Source organism: Coffea arabica, chromosome 3e (assembly GCF_036785885.1).
Source record: "Coffea arabica cultivar ET-39 chromosome 3e, Coffea Arabica ET-39 HiFi, whole genome shotgun sequence".
In the NCBI taxonomy this organism is placed as follows: domain Eukaryota; kingdom Viridiplantae; phylum Streptophyta; class Magnoliopsida; order Gentianales; family Rubiaceae; genus Coffea; species Coffea arabica.
The window spans coordinates 37,397,978-37,403,977 of record NC_092315.1 but is presented as its reverse complement, the minus strand read 5'-3'; positions in this window follow the sequence as shown (position 1 = coordinate 37,403,977).

Below are 6,000 nucleotides of genomic sequence, written 5' to 3'. Positions count from 1 at the left end.
TCTACTATGGACCAAAAAATTGGAAAATCAATCAAATTGGTCCTCTTAACTTCATTAATTGTTTGCAATTGGGTCCCAAAAATGCAAGTTGAACCACTCTTTGGCCTTTACTTACTCTTGGACCCTTGAAGTTCCATAATGTTTAATCGGACTTGAGAGATTGGTAATGTTTGCAAATGAGTCATTAGTAGTGTTTACTTTAGAATTTGATTGGTAATCTATCTTTCTTGGTAACCGCGCATTATTTGATTACATTTTGAGATGGATTTGATGATTGATTGGTCTAACTTGTTTTGTTTGATTATGTTTTACTATTAAATTGGTACATTAATCCCTTACTTTGATGATTTTAGCCCAAGTTATCTCTTTCCTTGGTGACTTTAGCCCAAGTTAAGTTTTGATCACTTTACTAGCATCACAAACGAGGGAGGTATAACTTCTTTTATCTTTTTTTTGTCTCCCCTATGTGATCCAACGTGCTAAGTGAGAATTGCATGTCTATTTGGCTTTCCTTGCTTTTCCTCAATTCCTTTCATTTATTTCATTTACTTTTGCTTTTATTAAGTTATTCTTTTATGGGGTATGTGTACACCTCTTGGCTTGTAATAGATAGGGCTTGGAGAGCATTTTATTCATTTTTCCTCTTCCCCATTTGTTTTAGTTAGCAAATGTAATAGTTAGGGCCTTAATTGCCTTATGTGTCTTGCATGCTTAGTTGCTACGTGTTAATTTGCTTTATTAGGCTCTTGCATTTAGTCGAGCATGCTAAGTGTTATGTGCTACGTGTTTATAGGTGATTGGCATGTCTACTTGCTTTCTATAGTCATAGATGAATATGATGGATGAATGCACGTCACCACGCTAGTCCAACGCTAGTTGTGGCTCATTGTCCCGTTTTCCACTAGTCCAACGCTAGTAGGAATTCATAGATATGGGCTAGTCCAACGCTAGACCCTTAGGGATCTCCCTCGCTAGTTCATAATTGCATGTCTCACTACATTTCATGCATTTTTCTTAGTTTTTTAGCATTTAGCATGCTCCTCCAATCCTTTCCCCTTCATTTTAGGTTTTTGCATTCTCATGCTAGTTATAGGGTATATTTACTTGAAAGTCCCCTTTTGGTAAGGGAAACGAGCGAGTGTGGCTACAAAATAGCCTTAGCACGCTAGTTCTTCCTTCTAATCAAAGGGAAAATTAAAGTCGTGAAATTAGGAGTCATTCCCGTACCCGACTTGATGCATTCCTCTAGGTTCATACACTTTTATTTCTATCATATCACCTCCTCACTTTTTTATCCACATTTTCTCACTACTTATATTTTTCTCAATCTACATGTCATTTTTCTTTCCCTATCACCTATTTATTTTTCTACCTCACAAATTGCACCCAATTGCACTTACATATTTACTATTATTACACCATATTTTCATCCACTTGCACACAAACACCTTTATTTTCTCAATTAGCACACATGCACTTTTCTTACATTTGCACACTTGCACTTTTCTTACATTTGCACACTTACACTCATACTTGACTCTTCATTTGCAATACCCGTGACCTCTATGAGAGTTTTTCTTATTGGCCATCACAACTCATGTGGTTGGGACCAAAAAATCTCATAAGAGACATTTTAGATTTAGGATTGCATTTTTTTTCATATCCATTAGTCACATCCAACATGCAACACATATTTTGGGTAGAAGAATTAGGAAAAGTGAGGCTAAGTCACGCAACTAGCTTTGGCTAGGGTAAGGGAGTGCCTTAGGCTTTGCCTTTGCCTTCTCCCTCATCAAATGTGACCCCCGATCCCTTTCTTTGGTTACGTAGACCTAAAATTCTTTAAATAGGATTTGTTTACTTTTCTTTCCAAAAACAAAATCATTTTTTGGGTGATTTGGTACACCCTAACTCTATACCAAGTGGCGACTCCTTTTCTATCTAAAACCCTTTGTTTGGCCAAACCGTCGCATTTCACAATCCCACGGCCTTTTATTTTCACTTTCACACACGTTCGCAAACATATCCTACACACTACTTTCACACCTATCAAAAAGTGGGGCGCGACAACAATATTTGAATCCAAATATCTGCTTACACCTTACTCTATATTACAAGACTGAAAATGTCTATCTATCTATCTTTCTCTATTTTTAAAATAGTACACAATTTTGCTTACTTGATCTACAAGTGAAAAAATAAATAAAATGTGAGTTGAGCAATGTACATTCAATAGATAGTACTTACTCTCCAGTTGAATCATGTAACTATACACATACTATATACATTTGCAAATTCGATCACACCATATCACATGCGTACATCCAATAAAAAGATTTGGCATCATTTCATATATTACATAAACATATTTCATTAAAGGTGAGTGGCACACATAGAAGTGGTCTCCGTTCAATGTGACATTTAATCTCGCAAGTTCTAGAGGTGACCCTCGTCAAATATGGCACATAACATGACATGATCATATTCATAGAAAATTCTCGTAAATCATATGACCTATTCATCATGTCATTTCATTTCATAAAATATAGTACATAAATAAATAAGTACATGCTATATCCGGATTCTGAATACTCTAACCTAGAGTTTAACCCCTTCTAGAAGGGCGATAGATCAAGTATTTTTCTTGATCTTCACTTGATCTATCCATATATGAGTCAATCAACTGGACACAACGACTACTATGACCATTCATAACTGATCAAGCATTCTCCCTGATCTTCACGTGATCATTATAAATGACAGAACTATAGCTCCTACCATATATTTTGTGACCGTTTAGAGCTTTTCGTAACATAAAATTATTTCACACATCACATGCACATTTTTTCATTTCATGAAAATATGACACTCGTATCACAAAACATAGCATAGCAAAATATTTTAAACAAGGATACATGGTCTATTTTACATATATCAAAATAAAGCATTTAATTGAGAAAATTCATATTTAACATTTTAAAAAACACAGAGGGATAAGCAGCACCACATACCTCAACTTAGTTACACGACAAAAAATAACTTTCAATTGTAAGTCTTAAATTAATTTTTGAATGATATAGTTCAAACCAAGATAACCAATTAATCCTGCTTTCCTACTAAAAAAGTATAGCCAAATAATCAAACCATTTACAAACAGTTTTTTGTGCTTGTTAAAATTTAAGTCTGACTCAAGTTTAGTTTGATTAGCATAAGAAAATTCAAACTCTTGGTGCTCAACTCGAACTTGTCTAATAAAATGTCATATAAATTTAGTCAAATAAATAAACAAGCCAAACTTAATAAACAATTTAGAGGAAGTTAAAATATACGAATTAGACTTGTTTATATCCCAATTTAATTTTAAGAAAAGGACAAATAAGCATTTTGGTCCTCACCTATGGGGTTTTGGTCAATTCAGTCTCTTATTTATCATTAGGATTATTTTAGTTTTTTTAAAAGGAAAAAGTCAATCCAGGACCTCTAAAGGAAAATGAAAATTTCTAATAGACTTAATCACGTACGCGGCATATGTACTATTAAATTTGACCGTTTTGGTCTATTATCTTCATGATCATGTCTAATATTATTCCTTATTTGTCATTGCATATCAATTCGAACATATGCATGTATGTGTGTGTAATTTTCTTTTCCTATTCAAAGGTTGACTGTATATGAAACTAGTTCGAGTAAGGGTTTTCTAATTTCCATAAAAAGTCTTACATTGATTTTTTTTTGTGAATATGAGGATTTAAATTGCTCAAAGAACAAAATTGAATGCTTTAAACATAACTAGGAGAGGATCACCACACTATGTGCGATGTGAAGTTACAAGTTTAATATGCCCAGTGGGAAGTTACAAGGGTAATATGACCAAAGCCCTCATTGGCTGTATTTTTCCAATTAAAAATTATTTTTTTTTCATTTTCTATAGGTGGTAGATAATGAAGCATTTTGTCAACATTTCAATTAAGAAAAGAAATAATACTAATAAAGTTGAAGAGCATAATAACACATAATTGAGGTAAGCTCTTTGCCTGTACAATGCATCTCATTACCGGTGAAAAGTTACAATTTAAGGTATAAGATACATTTATCCAGAAGTATTGACTGTTATATCTAGAAATGCCTCTCATCTTTTCTTATCTAGCGTCGCGTTCAATCAGCCAATTCTAGTGGAACTATGCATTAGTGGTGAAAATTTCAAAAAAAAATCATCACAAAGTTAGATATCTTTACCATAGCAAATGGCTGTTGAAGTAAATAATGACTTTTGCTAAAGATATTGTAAAGAAGAAGACAAAGTATGAAGCATTCATGACAAAACTCCATGAGCTTCCATTAGTTTCCAAGTTCCAGCTATCTAAATATCAATCAAATCTACCAAGAGGGAATCATATAAGAATTTAATAACATTTTGTGTAAATAGTAGAATGACAATCTTGTTAAATCACAGGTAACGTACCTACAGTTTTTGCCACACTTCATTGCAAAATTTTAAGGAAATGCTGAAGTATGAAATATAAAACAAAGCCGTCAAGAACACATTCCTTACTTCTAAGTTTGGGCCACCATTATATTTGAATAATACCTCTTGCCATTCAACTTTTTCTCAAACATTAATGTTGGATATATAAATAAAGAATAGAAAGCCAATAAACAGCAGATGCATTCTGAGCCACCATCTTATTTGGATAAATACCTCCTGCCAGCCAATTTTTTCTCAAGCATGAATGCTAAGTAAATAAATAAAGAACAGAAAACCAAAAATAACATATGCATTTTAGCCTATAAATCATGTAGATATATTTCATTCATGCCACATTTTCACCAAGACAGCATGAATGAACATAGGACATCAATTTAAACTAAAAGAAAATTTTCTCTTCTTTCTTAAACAGATCAATGACAGAACAAAAAACTCCAAAAAATTCAAGCAAAAGCTACAGAGAAATTTCAATATATTAGTTTGGTATTTGTTAGAGTTTATTTTTTAAATCTTGAAAAGCAATTTATTCTCTATGTAATTCTTAGATTTTAATTTTCTTTTTTACATAAGGTGTTAGAAAATTCTAGTTGTCTAATTGAGAAAAGGTGGAGAAGCTAAGGAGTAATCACCACCTTTTGATCATTCCCCAATATACACAATTTGGCTAGAAATTTAGGGCAGCAATATTTAAACTTACAACTGGGATGGAGCATATGAACATTCTCTTTTGCTATACAAAGATCTTATCTTAGCGGTTCTTTTGGCCATTTTAGTTACATCATTCCGACTACTCAAACACGAACGCATTAGGAGGGACAGGACAGCGAGAAACAAAAGCTACAAGCAGTCAATGTACATCATTTTTTTAGAAATTACTACGTCTAAAGAGTTATTAAAAAATGACACCATCAAAGCAGAGAAAAACTTTATAATGATTTCATCAATAATCATAACTTTCAATGAAATAGGGTGAAAACAAATGCTATTAAACCTCGACTAAAGATCTTAATGGAATGGAGCAGCCAAAGAAAACTTGCAACCTCTTATTGACGAATTTACTAAAATAGGTAAAATACTAAGAAACTGACTATAAATCTAAAGGAAATGCAGTACCTTCACAAAATTTCATGCTCCACTTTTTTCAAGAATAGTAAATCGGGTAAATTGACCGGAAAATTATAGTAAAATGCTAAGAAAAAAATGAAGAGAACACTAAAACATCAAAACATACCTTTAAGGTTAAATGAAAAAAATTAGCCTCCTTTTTGCTTTGTTCCTTCTTCTAACAAAAATTTAGAATAAATAAATATTAGAAAAATCAAATTTATTAGGAAAAATAAAAGGAAAAATGAAATTATATTAACTTTTCTCTATGGGAAAAAAATAGAGAGCTGAAAAAATGCTCACCTTGAGAAAAGAATTTGCAAATCTTAACATCTCAAGCTACAACAAACATTTGAAACTTATGAGAGAGCATAGATAATTAATATGTTAGACCATCAAATCTATCATAG